General features: G+C 45.6%; 1 long non-coding RNA gene across 1 annotated transcript; it reads left to right on the forward strand.

Moving 5' to 3' along the window:
- The first annotated feature begins 2,026 nt into the window (after nucleotides 1–2,026).
- LOC121103992 lies at nucleotides 2,027–11,402 on the forward strand. Its single transcript, XR_005836337.1, has 3 exons — nucleotides 2,027–2,361; nucleotides 5,606–5,665; nucleotides 9,699–11,402. It is a non-coding gene; the product is annotated as an uncharacterized LOC121103992 (long non-coding RNA).
- Nucleotides 11,403–17,148: the final 5,746 nt, after the last annotated feature.

A 17,148-nucleotide genomic window follows, 5' to 3' on the forward strand; every position in this document is an offset into this window, starting at 1 on the left:
CAGTGGGAGCGGGGAAAGTGTATACTAGAGCTCTCCGTACCTACCACGCAACTCTGCTGTGAACCTAAAATGGCTCTAAAAAATAAAGTCTATTAGAAAGAAAAATCTCAATACTGGCCAGTTTGGGGTCCAACCTATTTTCAAATATATATTGTCTCAGTACTAAGATGCAAAACGAAATTCACAAAACTCCTAGGAAAGATTTTATAACACAGAATGCCACAAATCAGCTCTGCGGGAAATACACACATCCTCAAAAGCAGCTGAATTCCACCACAGCACATAAGACCTCATCTAGTTGTTCAATAATTATATTGTAACAACACTGAACAAACATTTTGTATGCAGTTTTACTTTTTTGGTGACTCTTAAAAAGACTAAGAATTATGATGTACATGCAAGCTGTCAGTGGACTCAGAAACTTCCAGCCTTTTAGTAGCTGCTCTTTCAAACTTAACTCAAACATTTATTAATCTCCAAGCACTTTTAAAACATTGTGCTGGGCAGGGAATGCTAGGGCACTAAGATGACCCACTTCCTGACCTCAAAGAGTTTACCTTCTAGAATGAGATACATAATCAACCCTTAGAATATCAGACACAAATAAATGCTATAATAGTGGTATAAATGATGTGGGATAAAGGGAAATGGAAGAACGACTAGAACACATGGCATTTAAGCTGAGGAGGATGTGAAATTTCGGAACTTGAATAAAGCAGGGATGGAGCTCCAGGTTGAAGGCCATGAGCAGAGGAACACCAAAGTACATCTTCAAGAAAAATGGGCCCAGGAATTGGGAGGATGTGGAATAGGCAAAGCATAACTTGTGAGTAGCTGAGTCTGGACAGCAGAAGAGACTTATTATGGAAACTGTTGACCTAACCTAGGAGAGTCAGACTTCGTTCTGAAGAACAATTAGGAGGTGCTGAAAATGTTCATGGTCAGCAGGAGAGAGAGGAACAATGTTCTGTTTCCTCTTAAATCAAGATGTGTCCATCCCCAAATTGCTATAGAACAATCTTTGAAAAAGCTATGTTAAAATAATTTTGGCTGTTTTGCGACCTGGTGATACTTTGATAGGTTATTGAAAAACAGAAGCAAAAATTACAGTTATGGAGAGAATGCACACTTCCAACAGCGTTTAACGCACTTGGAGCATCCCTCCAGCATTAACTTCAACTGGGCTTGTCATCCCCTGGTCTCTGACCCAGTCGGTCAACGCTCAAGAAAGGTTCTTAAAATCTCATTCTTTAGGATATTTTGAGAATAAACTGAAGTTTAAAGTTTCCAAGGGGCCTATATTTTATCCTAAAGGGCCCAGGTTCTTCCAAATACTTCTCAAACGGCCAATTTGAAAAAAGATAACAACCAGCATGCACCTCGTTGGCGCTGAGAACAAACTAACCTCCCCCACAGCCCAGCAGTCAACTAGTAACAAAAGTGATCGTCCTCAAATTCCGGGGGGCCCGGGAGGGACGGCGAATTAATAGCCACCCCAAGACATGCTGACCAATTCGCCGCACTCTCCAATCCCGAGGCCGACCCCTCCCGCGGCCGGGACTCACCCGAGCCAGGCCCAGGAGCATGTGCAGCACACGCCGACGGAAGACCGGCTCCACTGCCCGGCAGGCTCGCCCGGGGCCAGGCCGGCCAAGGTCTCCACAGCCCCGGAGCACGGCGGCCAGGGCACGCCGCGGGCCCGGCCGCCCTGCGCGGCGTGCGGGCCGGGCCTGCGGCGCGGAAGGCGCGGGGGGTGGATCCCGCAACGCTTCTCCGCCGCCATGTGCCGCCGGTCGGTGGTTATGTAACCCGCTGCCCGGGGGGCCCCCCTGGGCGCGCCGCCCCCGCCGCCAACCGCGTCCGCCCGCCGGCCCGGCCCGGCGCCGCGAGCCCGGTTGTTCGCCCTCGCGCCGCGCGCCCAGGCCCCCGGGCCCCGCGCGGGGAGGCCCGTGGCCCTGCGGCCCAGGCAGCGCGGACCCGCCCTCGCGCGCCGGCCCGGCCCCTCCCGCCCTTCCCCTACCTGCGCAGGGCGGGCGGCCGACCGCCCCGGCCGCCGAGTGCAGGGGGCGCAAGGCCGCGCGCGAGCTCCTCCCGCACGGGTCCGTCACAGCATCTCCCGGGAGACACGGCCGCCACAGGCACGGCGCGCACGCCGCCGCCGCACCTCCAGCCTCCGCCCGCGACCTCGCGGGCCGCCGCAGACCCACAGCCCCGCGGACGCCTCCGCCGGCTTCAGGCCGACGCGCAGATGGGTGACTCCGACGCCGCCGCTGCCCGCGCCGCGGTTCCGGGTCCTCCTCCCCACAACTCTGCCTCCTACACTCTGAGGGCGCCGGGCCTGCTCTAAGCATTACCCCCGCGGTACCGACCGAGACTTTTAAGCCTGGGAGGGGTGGGGCGGGGCGGGGCGCGGAGGGGCGGGCGGGGAGGTAAGGCAGCGGCCGGAAAAGAGATCGCGGCGCGGATACCTGAGTTCTCGCGAGTGTTCCGGCCTAGGCGCCCGCTCCGCGGGAATTTTCAAACTCTCGCAGGAGAAGGCGGGGGGAGGGTAAGGGAGAGAATGGAAGCCCGCCTGGCACGGGAGGGTTATTTACATAAAACAGGATCTCCCCGCCTCCAAAGTGCTGCTCAGGCGGGGGTGGGGGTAAAACTACAAGTCCCACGATGCCTTGCGCGCCACCACCCCGTGGCGGCCCGGCGCGCGTACTCGCGCGGAGTCGGGACTGGTAGTCTCTGCCCGCGGAATCCGCCCGCCTTGAGGTCCTGCGGGCGGGGTGAGGGGGCTTCTGTGGCGGGAGAGCGGCCGCCACGTTAGCGAGTGTCCCTGCTCGCTGGTGGCGTTGGGGTGGTCTCTGTCCCTGTGGCAGGCGCGTCTGCGCTGGGTGGTTTTCGTCCCCTGTACTCCGACTCTTCATGCCCAAGGTGGGCCGACTGGCGAAACGCTTTTCTTGCTTCTACATATTTTTAAATACCCGCGCTTGCTTTCGTGGCCACAGGTGTCACACCAACTAGTCAGTCTTTTTCCTAGTTTTACCCCAAAGCAGTGTTACCGTTTTGGTCGCCGTAGGGTTTCACTGTGGAATTTAATTTGTTGTTGGTATCTTTGACGCTGGTCCCTGCACCAAACGCGTTTCAAACAGATGTCGATTATGTCCCTGATACCCAATAAAATGATTATAACAAGGTAGACAGAAGATTGTAGCAGGACGCTTCTGTTATCAGAAAAGTCTGTCCTTTTCTGTTACCTTCTCCCATATGTTTTTTGAGATATGCTCCCTTTTAAAGCTGTAATTTCCTTTTTTATGTAATTTGTTTCTTTATCGGTAGCAACCTCTGAATAGGACAACATATTTGTTTGCAAAGGTGGTGGGCTAAGCTGCGGCAGCTTAGAGTTGAAAGGGGTTTGGGGTGTTTGTCTTAATTATTCGAAATAGACCTTTTCAAACAGAAATCCCTCTGGCAAATGTGCTGACTTACGTCGTGGCCTTACTCTGCATCCTGCACTTCCTTTCTTTGGCACCATTTTATGCTGGAGCCATGAGTACTGAACTTCTTGAGTTCTCCACTCTGGTGTCCTGCTCCTGAAGCTGCGTGGCATTAGGAAAATCAAGTGACCTCTCTGGGCTTCAGTTATCTTTAGAGCAAGGGGGACTGGATTAGAGGATTGACTGATTCATTTAGACAGACCTCTGTTAACTTTTCTCTAAGGGCCTGCCAGTTGTAAAATTCAAGTCTATCTCTTCATACTTACGATACAGATTAATCAACTTTCTAAATCAGATTTTAATCTTTCCTTCCATCATTACCAGCAGAATGGTTTCTGTATGGTTATAATCTGGACCAATCCTACCTGTCATATTTTATTTCCTTCTGTAGTTCTGAGGATCTTTTCTTCACTCTCATGAGAGAGCAGAAGGCAAACTGGGGGCAAAATGTGAGCTGACACACCCCATGACCCCCCCAACTTAAGGTGGGATGTAATATATATGTATCATATATATCTGAGATATATCTGAGATATATAGATATATACACACTATTCCTCAGGTTCTAGTAACTGCCTAAGAACAAGGCAAAGGAAAAACAAATGGTCAACTGATAAAGATCACAGTCATTCATATAGGACTTGAAACTCTACTGTAGTTTGTAACCATCTTAATTTACAAGAAAAACACAATCTTAATAATAGACTTCCAGTAACCTATAGACTCAGTTTCCTGGAGCCCTAATGTCCCCTTCACCTCCATAGGATAGAAAACTCTGTACAATCAGTTACTCTGCACAATCACAATGCAGGTCTTTTTGCCCACAGGTCCTGTCCCTGAGCTGTCATAAACACACCTTTTATACTGGAAACATCTCAAGAATTCTTCCTTGACTGTTAACTCTCATCCCGCATCAACTATCCTCCAAACATATTTCTGCCTTTCACTGTCTCCCAGCCTCTCCCCTCGTCTAAATCTCACTATCCCACGGGTCCAGCTCAAGCCTCTTATCACTCCCAAATCTTCACTTCAACTTTAGCCCGCATTCGTTACTAAGAACTTGCCCTGAAAATATGCTAACTGCATGATTGTATGTCTGTTTCCCTGTTGCCTCCGACTTCCCCCATTCCCCCACCACCCCCAACATCCTGGGAGCAGACTATAGCTCACATTTTTTTAACACTACCCTCATAACTGCTAGTTGTTTATTTAAATTCTGTTCAAAAACTGTATTTTCACTTTAAAGCGCTCATCCAACCCTTTTCCCTCTTTTTCAGTCATTTAAGCATGTGACAAATTATTTGTTAGTTCCAAGAGATGTTAGTAAGTATTAAATGAGGAAAAAATCTGGGTTTGGTAGTCAAATGAGTTTGGGGAAAAGCTGATTAAATAAAATCAAGCATTTCTTTTATGTAATACCTCACAGCCTTTAATAGGCTTGGCATTTCCTAAAGTTACTTGACCATGGACTCCGTTTATGCTCTTGGATCATCTGGCCTCGTTGGTGTTTCCCCAGAATGGACCTTGGTAAACAGGGCCTCAAAGCTTTCCCTTATTGGAGGAAGCATTGTGACATGAAAAAGATTATGGTCTTCGGAATTAGAAGAACTTGGGTTTTAATGCTTTTCACTACTTTCTGGCAACCTGTCTTTAACTGAATTACTTCCCTCTCTGAATCTGTTCTCTCCTCTGGGAAGAAAGGAGAACGAACGTTCCTTTCTTACTTGCCTTGCAGGGCTCTTGCAGAGATTAAATAGAAGTATGCGCCCCGCTCAGAACTTCATTCCCTTTTTATCTATATGGTCAATAGGTTTCGGTTTTGGTAAAAAGCCTACAAAATGATCATGTCTAGTGGGGATGCTCATGCTTCCATTTGGAGCGTTTAAGGGGCAATATTTCAAGACCACACCAGCATCCTGGGAGCAAACAGACAACCATGTGATTTCAGAGATCTTAGAACCTCATTGAAGTGCTGCGATTTTGATCTTGTTTGTTTTACAAAGAAATTGGTGGGGGCGGGGTACTTTCCTATTTTAACAAACGAACAACAAAGGGTGCTTGTCTGTCTCAAATAGAGGCAATCCTTTGTCCTAACAGTTACATTTTCATTATTCTTGTAGAGATTATTGGTTAGAACAAGCAGTGCCCACCCTTGACTTTCCCAATGGACAATGAGCTTGGTGAGTGAAGAGTCTTATTTTTCTCGTTCCCCACTATGCTTCCAGAAATGGCATAATGCCAACCTATAAATTAGTGCTAAGGTAATTGTTTAGTGAATTAGTGTCTACGCATTGATTTCACCATTCAAAGCAAAACACACAATATTTGATTAAAAGGGACCCTGGAGATATTTAGGCCAAACAGCTTATTTTATAGATGGGGAAACACATTGTCAAATGATTTTCCACAAGTACTTTGGGATGGATTTTGTTTTCTTAAAAAAAAAAAAATAGACATTAAATCAAATCTGTCAAGAGTCATCTGAGCGAGACAGGTGTACCCATTTCTGTCATTATAGTCTTTATGCACTTAAAAGACTGTTTTACATGAATGATACCCCAAAAAGCCACATAGTTTCTTTCTTTCCCTCTGAACACTGATAGTGTTGGTCATGAACATGGTATCACAATTAATCTCTTCTTAAAAATTATTTCCTGGGGCGCCTGGGTGGCTCAGTCATTAAGCGTCTGCCTTCGGCTCAGGACTTGAGCCCAGTGTTCTGGGATCGAGCCCCACATCAGGCTCCTCCGCTGGGAGCCTGCTTCTTCCTCTCCCACTCCCCCTGCTTGTGCTCCCTCTCTTGCTGGCTGTCTCTCTCTGTCAAATAAATAAATAAAATCTTAAAAAAAAAATTATTTCCTTTTCTGCCTCTCCTTGTCTCTCACATCCTCCTCTCCCAATGTTACTTCTTAAAATCTCTGTGTGTGCGTATTTATTTATTTTTAAGATTTTATTTATTTATTGGAGAGAGAGAGATAGAGAGAGCGTGCACGAGCAGGGGGAGGAGCAGAGGGAGAGGGAGAAGCGGACTCCTCCCTGAGCAGGGAGCCCAACACAGGGCCAATCCCAGGACTGTGGGATCATGACCTGAGCTGAAGGCAGAGGTTTAACCAACTGAGCCACCCAGGTGTCCAGAAATCTGTATATTTTAACCAAAACCACCAAGGGTCTGATTTCTCTGTTCCTTACCCCCAGAAAACACCATTAATGATGAATCTTGAAATTCTGCCACACGCTAACATATCATGGCATTTTTTTTCAATCTTTGCCTTTTCAAGACTCCTGATTGCCTTTGAGGGTTGTTATACCAGATTCCAGGGGGCATGTAACAGTTAACAAGCTTCTTTTAGTCAATGATGTTGCAAGTACGGCTCACAAGTCACAAATCTCTCACTTGTCCCAAGCTCCTGCCTCTAAGGAAGCCCAGCTAAGAGAAGTTGGCTCTCCACAGTTGAAAAGTGATGGAATGAGCATGGCCAAGTCTGATAGTCCACTGAGGGAATAGGTCACCCATTTTAATAATAGCTTTGTGCCTAGTTTATGCGATGGATTCTCAGCCTTGCTTTTTCTCATGAACTTATTTGAATCCCATTGAGCTTGCATGTCCTATAGGAACTGTGGCATTTGCATGGTGTTTTAAATGTTCAAAGTGCCTTAAATTCTTAGTCAAAACAATAGCTCTATATGGTTTAGATTATAAACAGTAGATTTTTTTCCCCTTTTGCCTTTTTCTGATCTTTACTCCTTGGGTCCTCTGTATGTTTTTTTTAATAAACTTCAGATAGATTTGTTGGATTTGATTAGAGAAGGGCGTCGGTGACACGGTATCCATTTTTCGAATGGAACATCAAAACAAGATGTTCACTAGGATGCCTAAGTGGAGAGCCAGCAATGGAATGTCCAGGATAAAGTTCAGCGTACCCTAGAGCATTCTTCTCCTGAAAATACGTTTAAATGTAGAACACCTGTAGGGTTTAGAAGTGAATTATTTATTAGCAGACCACATTAGCTGATTCCTGTTTAGCAAAGAAAACAATATAGAACTTTAATAAAATCAAAATTACATCCTTACGATCCTAAAGCAGAACTCTCAAGTCGTATTTTTCAGTATAGTTTTGTTGCAGTTCCCTGTCATTCATTCCTTTGTTTGTCCATCCAACAAATATTTATTGAATGTTTTCAGTAGGCTGGTTGTTACTCAGGGCACTGGGGATACAGAGCTTGGTAAGACCAGTATCTCTGTCCTTCAGCAATGTAATGAGGACAACATCATGAAATGAAAAATTACCTTTTGTTTGAAATATTTTTTTATAAAACCTCCTTTTCTTAAAAAATTTTATTTATTTATTTATTTATTTGAAAGAGAGAGAGTGTATGCATGTGCGTGCAAGCAGGGGATAGGGCAGAGGGAGAGAAAGAATCCCAAGCAGACTCCCTGCTGAGCTCAGAGTCCAACGTGAGGCTCAATCTCAGGACTCTGAGATCATGACCTGAGCTGAAATCAATAGTCAGATGCTCAACTGACTGAGCCACCCAGGTGCCCCTAAAACCTCCTTTCAAATCAAAGAGAGCTACAACTCTTTCTTGAATATCTTCTTGATAATTATAAAGGACATTTAGTGTCCTAGTGAGTCATTGGAATATTCTACCTTCACCTTCTGGTTTTGGTCAAGCCATGTATTCAAAAGAATTGGTTGGGTCACAGGCTCATTTCCTACCAGTTGGACAAGAAACTTTTAAGGAAGGCCTGCCACTTTTATGTTTTTGAATAATGGCTCTATAATCCCAGATTTCTTTTGTTTGTACGATTCTATATTCTCTTATTTAAAGCATCTAATTTTATTTATTTATTTATTTTAAAGTAGACTCCATGCCCAGCATGGAGCCCAGTGCAGGGCTTGAACTCATGACCCTGAGATCAAGACCCGAGCTGAGATCAAGAGTTGGTCGTCCAACTGACTGAGCTACCCAGGCACCCCTTAAAGGGTCTAATTTTATTTTATTTTATTTTATTTTTTAAAAGATTTTATTTATTTGACAGAGATAGAGACAGCAAGCGAGAGAGGGAACACAAGCAGGGGGAGTGGGAGAGGAAGAAGCAGGCTCATAGCGGAGGAGCCTGATGTGGGGCTCGATCCCATGACACCGGGATCACGCCCTGAGCTGAAGGCAGACGCTTAACCGCTGTGCCACCCAGGCGCCCCGAAAGGGTCTAATTTTAAAGTTAGATAACTACCCTTCATTACCTGTGCCAGAGACTGTGGATATGAAAGTTTAATACACTTGGCAAATTTCAGGTATTAAACGTAATCCAGTGCTTTGATTAAAGTACGAATAGCATAACACCCCCTTGCTATGCATTGTTCCCACAGCATTTATGTTTTTGTATGGTTGGGAGGTTTTATACTCTCTGGGCTGTTGACACAGCACTCATGCAATCTTTTAATCCCATGTCAGACAAACAGATGTTGCCTCATCAATAGAGAAGCTTTTGGAAAACAGACACTTGATAAATCTTTAGTAAATAAGTCTGGGGAGCTATCCTCCCCAGGAGAGGGTGAGGAAGGACCAGAAGAGAGTGAGCAGAGCCAAAGTGGAAGAATCCATCTTTTTGAGTTAGTGTTCAAAGATTGGAGAAGATTAAGAGTCTGTCAGTTTAAAGATCATGAAAAATTTCCCCCCACAAAATATAAAAGTAAAAAATAAAGATCATAAAGGGGCACCTGGGTGGCTCAGTCAGTTGAGTGTCTGACTCTTGATTTCAGCTCATCAGGGTCTTGAGATCGAGCCCTGCATGGGTTTCCACACTCAGCAGGGACTTCGCTCGAGATTCTCTCCCTCTCCCGCTGCCCCTCCCCACGTGTGCACTTTCTATTTCTAAAATAAATAAATGAAGTCTAAAAAATTAAAAAATAAAGATCATGAAGAATTCAAAGAGTAAAATACAGCCCCACTGATACTGCAAGACTTGGGTGGAGTCATGGGGCAGAACCGTGAAAGGAGAAAGTGGTGCACAAAAACCAACCTTGGTGGACTTGGGTATGATTCCAGCTGAGTTGGAAACTGTTACTTAAAATAAGTCTCCATAAGTCATTCAATGACAGTTGCAGGTGGGTCCTTAAGAACCCAGTGGCGTTCTTAATGGTATTGAATTAGAATCATTTCTTTCCTTTGCTCTTTTTGCTGGCACACTTCAAACCTGCGTGTTGTCAGCCTCCTGGAGAAGAAGAGATCCGAAACTGTGGCTCCCAACTTCAGGTCAGCCTTCGCACCCTCCCCCGCCCCCACCATCAGGCCCATAGGCCAGCACAGCCTGCACCCCATCCCACTCTAGACCAGCCTCAACGCAAACATGATGGGGGCAGCGTCTCCAGTGCATGGTTGAAAGCAGCATTCTCCAGAGAATTTTCTGGAAAGGTGAAACACTTTGGGAAGCAGCATGTTGAAACACGAAAGCACTGAATTTGCAGGAAGCAGACGTCCATCCAGAAGATGATGTTACCTTCGCTATCTGTGTCCGTGGAGAAAGACCTTAAACTGTCCAAGCCTCCATGTGTTTGACTGTTATAAGGATTATGTGTAACAACACGTAGTAAACTTGGAACTTCTACCAAGTGTTCGCTGATGCCAGCACGTTGCCAGACATGAGATGACTTATTTAAAGAACAACTGTGTGAGGCTCTGGAACATGTTTCTCTGATGTTTCGGATGAATTGTTCTACGTGAATATCAGGCTATGGTCCATCACTATATTAAGATTTTTCTTAAGTTGCTAGTCATTGATTTTTAATGTTAACCCATCTAATATATAATTTCATATATAAATCATGGGTTACCAGAGTCAGAGGGCCCTTCGAAATGACCTCACCCAGCCTGTTTCAAGGGGAGTTTTGCTCAAAGTCCTGTTTAGTTTTGGTAAACTGAAACAAGATGGCCCACAGGGTTCCTGAGTTCCTGTATCCCATTTACTTCAACTAGAAGAAAATTAATTACCCTTTATGACACAACGGCAAACCAAATAAAGTCTATTCTCCTGCCCACTTTCCAACATCGACATGGGTAATTGGACAAGAAACAATGACAGCTGTGATATGAGAGAGAAACAAAGCATTTCCAGCTTCATGAACCAGAATAAAAAAATCTTTGTCTGTAATTGCTGCTACTATCTGTGTTGGCAGCAAGTTAATGGGAGGGCCACTCCAGACGAAGGGAGTTGATGAGCGGTGTTGGTATTTGCCCTGGTTGACAAGCTGGCTGCCTTGACACGGGAAGTGTTCAGGGAGGCATTACAACATCTCGGACACTGTATTCTGATCATCTTTTATAAGTCATCTCCTGACCACATGGCGAGCTTCATTAGCGGCTCTGTCACTTTTCCGCAACACTCCGCAAAGAACCTGCCATCTGTAGGCATTTGCTTTTTTCAAAGAACTAAATGAATACTCTTTTTCTTCTTTCTTGGAGTTGGAGAGCAAGGAAGGAAAAAAGATAGAGGTATCTGTCCATAAAAACAAACACAGGGCGCTCTTACTTTACTGTCAATGAGAAGTAGATGCAGGGAGAGATGTGCTTTAATTTGCAGCTTGTGTGGACATGGCCGCATGGGGCCTGGGGGAGAGGGGCACGCACCAGCCAGCAGGCAATCCCAGCCTTGTGCTGTGCACCTTCGAGCCGAGGCACGGCCTCTGCTGGGCTCTCAGTCCACATCGAGGAGCTCCTTGTGTATGGGTTGTGCTGGGGGGCGCTCCACGGTTTCAGAATGAAGACTTATTTCAAGCAGGGAACTCTTCTTGACGACTCCTATTTTGAATTCTTAGTGCTCTGAGAAGCTTTAGAAGACCAGAAGATGGGGCACCTGGGTGGCACAGCGGTTAAAGCGTCTGCCTTCAGCTCAGGGCGTGATCCCGGCGTTCTGGGATCGAGTCCCACATCAGGCTCCTCCGCCATGAGCCTGCTTCTTCCTCTCCCACTCCCCCTGCTTGTGTTCCCTCTCTTGCTGGCTGTCTCTATCTCTGTCAAATAAATAAATAAAATCTTTAAAAAAAAAAAAAAGAAGACCAGAAGATGAGCGAAATCTAAAGCCATGCCATAGTTCCATAAATACGGATGTTTTCAGTTGTTTTTGTTTGTTTTAGCTCATTTTCTTTCCCCTAAGAATGAGCAGCAGAAATGGCAAACCCTTCCCCCCACCTGCCAGTCCAGGCATCATCCTCAGGTCCCTGCTTTCAAGCCCTGTGACTCTCCTGACCCCACCATCCCCCCACCGACGACCTGAGTGCTTCCCGATGTTTTCTGGGCCCACGAATTGCTGCAAGACAGAGCCTCATGTGGACACCGTGACATTTTCCGTCTGTTTCCCTACAACGCGTTTTTACTTTCATTCTCTTACAAAGCTTGGTCTTTCCTTTTGCTACTTTTCTGAATTATGTGGTTCCTATTAATCTCTCGATTTGTGTGCCATCTGATTCACTTTTTAGCCTCCCGAAAAGTTTGCTGACCCTCACTTGTTTCCTGGCATGTGTATGGCCAACCATTGCGCTTGTCATTGAAGGTTGGGAGGAAGAGCTTTAAGAGCAATGGATCTGCCCAGCAGCCCCTCGGACCCCCGCGGGCTGACAGCACCATGACCCTGGCTCCAGTCCTGGCCTCGGAGGTCCAGAAACTGGGCCATGCCAGGATTCCCAGAGCTCATCTGTCTCAAGGAGTCTGACTTGTAGGAACCACATTCATAAGAAGTCTGTACATAAACCCCAGTTCTAGTTTATTAACTTACCGTAGTGGCTATTTCCTTGCTTTAACTAGGATCCCTGTAACTCCTTTCCAGAGCACCCCCTTTTCCGATGGTGAGTTACCTGCACCCCCTTTTCCGATGGTGAGTTACCTGGGAAATGGAATAATCAAAAAATTGCTTGCTGAACGTGAAATCATAGTTGGAAGGGGGAATTGTTTTGAGAGAGATTTCATCCGGGCCCAAGAAGCCTGATGACTCACAGTTGCCTCACGACAGAGGACGGTCTGTGCTGGAGAAACGTGGCCAACTCCGGGCCCCTGACTTCCTGTCCCAGGGGGAAAACGTTCACTGCTGCCAACGTGAGTGCAAGGTCAGTCCAGACAGGGCCCAGTACAATGACTGGGGTTTTGCCGGTGAAACTACAAGCAGGCTGGCTCGCCGAGATTGCTTCCAGGTCCCTGCGAGTGATGTATGGATGTTTCCACTCCCCTCCACTCCCATGGATTCATCCAGTCTCTTGATGGATGGTCAAGTCTATCCATGATATGTGTGAAGTTCATTCGTTTGTCGTTCACAGGACAATTTTATTTCCCTTATTTTCTTGGGGGATACCTTGCTCTCACTTCCATGAGTTACTATGTAACAATATTACACTCTTTTTTCTTTTTAAGATTCTTTCTTTCTTTCTTTCAGATTTTATTTATTCTTTTGAGAGAGAGAGCATGAACAGGGGTGGGGGTGGGCAAAGGGAGAGGGAGAAGCAGGCTCCCCACTGAGCAAGGAGCCTGATGTGGGACTTGATCCCAGGACTCTGGGATCATGACCTGAATGGAAGGCAGACACTTAATCGACTGAGCCACCCAGGTGCCCCAAAAAGGCACCTTCTTTATTTGAGAGAGAGCGTGCACAAGTGGGAGGGGCAGAGGGAGAGGAAGAAAGAATCTTAAGCAGGCTTCAAGCCCAGTGTGGAACCCAACTCGGGGCTCGATCTCACGACCCTGAGATCACGACCTGAGCCAAAACCAAGAGTCAGAAACTCAACTGACTGAGCCACCCAGGCGCCCCATCCACTTTTCTATAATTCTGACAGATCATTTATGAAAGCCCTTGTTCTTCCTACTAGAACATAGTTCCTGTCAAATCATGGCAGGGAGTGGGGGAGAGAAAGCACATTTTACAGGGTTGTTTGCTGGGGCCATCACCTCGGTCCGTGAATAGCGGGGAAGACAGCGTGGTGCTGGGAGAGAGCACAGTCTGACCTGGGTTGGAATCCTGTCTCTACCACTCCTTTCCTGTCAGACCTGAATGATTTCCCTGACCTTTCGAAGCCAGCGCTGCTCCAAGTGTGGTCTTCAAACAGTCTAGACAGGTCTCCAAGGAGCTAAGATGCCGCTACCAGAATGTGAAATCATTCACTAAGCGCACTGACTTTCTCTCAAGAGCAACCTTCTCAAGGAAGAAAGCAGGATGTTGATTTACCTTCTGGCCGCAGCTCCTTCGCAATAAAATCGGGAAATAACACCAACTAAGTAGAGATGCTATTACAGGGATAAAATTAATGACACATGATACATGCCAGGAGTGCAATACATCGTTGCCTGTTTTGTTATTTTGGTGTTATTGTTGCACAGTTTAGCACTGACAGAGGAGTTTTCTAGCAATATCGCCCAGCAACAGGCTCACAGAAGGGAAGAGAAGCGGGAGGCTGAGGGTTTACACCTGCCACTCATCACACAGCTCTGAGGCCCCAGCGAGCCTCTCTCAGCATCGACTCCCTCATGTGGACACTGGGGTGATAATAATGCCCCCCCCACATTGAGTTGTCATTGGGACCTAAAGGACATAGCCTATGTAAAACCCTCAGGATAGTGCCAAACACATAGTAGCGGTCCAATAAATGCTAGTTTTCTTCCCTCATTTGGACCAGCTTTGAGGATACTTTCAGAAATGGTAGCATAATATTCAGGGAAACAGCCATAGCAACAGCTTTCCAGAGGAGACAGCGACTCTAGAACTCAAAAAAAAAAAAAAAAAAAGGTGAGGAATAAAGAGGAAGGACCCTGCTGGTAAGAATGAAAATGGAAATACCGTAGTGCGGTGTTTTTCTCTAACTTAGCGCTGTAAGAAGGACATGAGCCTGAACTGTGGGTCAACCTGGCCAAGCTGAAAGCATGAGACTAGTGTCTCCTACAGAGCTCGGTCGCACGAACCATGGGCCTTCCTTTCTGACTGAGCTGAACGTCCTTAGTCTTACATGTCCCCAGAGTGATGGTTCCCTCCCCCCTCCACAAAGGTCACTCACCTCCCCCTGCCTTCTTGATATTGAGCGTGTGGCCAGTGTGACTGCTGAGACCTTTTCCACATCACAAAGTAACGGAAAAGACTAATTACTGCTCTATTATATACCATAACCATCAGTCTGTAGTAACAATCGTGATGTGTCTCTCATTTTTTTCAGGGAGAGAGAGAGAGAGAGCAGAGGGGAAGGGGCAGGAGGAGAAGCAGAGAATCCTCAGGCAGACTCCATGCTTGGTACGGAGCCCGACTTGGGGCTCAATCTCATGACCCTGAGATCATGACCTGAGCCAAAATCAGGAGTTGGATGCTCAACCGACTGAGCCATCCAGGTGCCCCTTAATATAAACAGATAGACAGTACATTTTATGACAGTGAAATGTATAGGGAACTGAAGCAGTTCAGCTTTAAAATTTATCACATAAGTAATGTTTATCTCATGCCACAAGAGGAGATGGCATTTGTGTTTTATTTTTAAGTGTCTGTGTTCTCCATTTGGCAAAAAAAATATAATACTTTTTAAAAAGTTTTTATACTAAAGTGACAGACCAGGTTTCAGTTACTGGAAGCCAAAGGAACGAATGAGCTGTTGACGTAATGTGACGTGAAAGGCTCTTTGCTCACCACTTGTATCTAGTCACCTCCTGCTTTTGCTTAATTTTATTATTTGTGATCTAGGAGAAAGACAAAATTGGTGTTTGCTTACAATCAAGGACAGTGTTGGACTCTCAAATGGTTTAAAATAATTACCAAAGAGATTCAGATGTTCTACCCTTTGTGGTTAGACACAATCCTTTTCAAATAATGCTTCCGGTACAGAAGCAGGTAAAAGTTACAGGGATTTGCAAACATCATCAACATTTTATTGTCCCACACAGCTCTGTCACTTCCCGGTGGAGTAGCTTTGGGCGGATTACTTGACCACTCTGTGCCTCGGTATCCTCACTTGCAAAATACAAAAAGACAGTAGTTTTCTTCTGTAGTGTTATTGTGAAAATTAAATTACTTAACGTGTATAAAACACTTGAGAATAGGGGCGCCTGGGTGGCACAGCAGTTAAGCGTCTGCCTTCAGCTCAGGGTGTGATCCTGGCGTTATGGGATCGAGCCCCACATCAGGCTCCTCTGCTATGAGCCTGCTTCTTCCTCTCCCACTCCCCCTGCTTGTGTTCCCTCTCTCGCTGGCTGTCTCTATGTCTGTCAAATAAATAAATAAAATCTTTAAAAAAAAAAAAAACTTGAGAATAGTACAGTTGCAGGGGCTTCAACTGCATGAGGCACGCAGATTTTTAAAATAAATGTAGTGCGGTACTGTAAATGTATTTTCTCTTTCTTATGATTTTCTTTTTTTAAAGATTTATTTATTCAAGAGAGAGAGTGCATGCAGGGAGAGGGGCAGAGGGAGAGGAAGAGAGAGAATCTCAGTCATGCTCCATGCTCAGCATGGAACCCAAGGCAGGGCTTGATCCTATGACCCTGAGATGGTGACCTGAGCTGAAATCCAGAGTTTGACGTTTAACCAGCTGAGCCACCCAGACTCCCCTTTCTTATGATTTTCTTAACAACATTTGCTTTTCTCTAGCTTTCTTAAAAGAACGCAGTATAAAATACATATAGAAAATATGTGTTAATCGACAATTTGTGTCATTGGTAAGGCTTCTTGTCAATAGTAGTCTATGTGAGGGTAAGTTTCGGGGGAGTCAAAGGTTACCTGTGGATTCTTGACTGTGTGGAAGGTGTGTGCTCCTAACCTCACGTTGCTCAAGGGTCAACTCTACTTGGAAACTAACAAGTGCTCAGGAAGAATTAGCTATTCCTATGATCGCTATACATTTAGGAAAATTAAGGAGATGCCTCTAGTTTCTTCAAATTCCACATTCACTTGTTTACTACCAATCAACATATGTTTAGTAATAAACCGAGAGTTTGACCTTAATCATTCTCCTATGACAGAAGGGTGTTATTCATATAGCAGGAATATTGTGCTTTCCACACAATGAAAGTGTTGTCATACATTCGGCCTCCCACGGAGGCACTAAGAAATTCTCAGTGTATGTGCACACTCAGTCATGATGTCAGACTCTCCTGGCCCAGTCACTTGTTCGGGAAACAATTGCCTGGACTCTTGGTCTCTGCTTTGGGTTGAATCGTGTCCTCCTTAAAAGATACGTTGACACAGATTAATGGAACGGGATGGAGAGCCCAGACATAAACCCATGTGTATATGGTCAATTAATCTATGACAAAGGAGGCAGGAATATACTTCAGGGAAAAGACAATCTCTTCAATAAATGGTGTTGGGAAACCTGGGCAGCCACATGCCAAAAAATGAAACTGGATTGCTTTCTTACACCACATACAACAAACTCAAAATCAATTGAAGACCTAAGTGGGACATGTGAAACCATGAGACTCCTGAAACAAAACAGGCGTAATCTCTTGGACATCAGCCCTAGCAACACACTTAGGATATATGTCCTCAGGCAAGGGAAACAAAGCATAAACAAACTGAGGGCTACCCCAAAGTAAAATGTTTTTGCACAGGAAAGAAAACGATCAACAAAATGAAAAGGCAACCTATTAAATGGGAGGGAGGAGATATTTGCAAATGATTTATCTGGTAAGGGGTTAATATTCA

The sequence above is a fragment of the Ursus maritimus genome, unplaced genomic scaffold (genome assembly GCF_017311325.1).
Source record: "Ursus maritimus isolate PB19 unplaced genomic scaffold, ASM1731132v1 scaffold_2, whole genome shotgun sequence".
Classification (NCBI taxonomy): domain Eukaryota; kingdom Metazoa; phylum Chordata; class Mammalia; order Carnivora; family Ursidae; genus Ursus; species Ursus maritimus.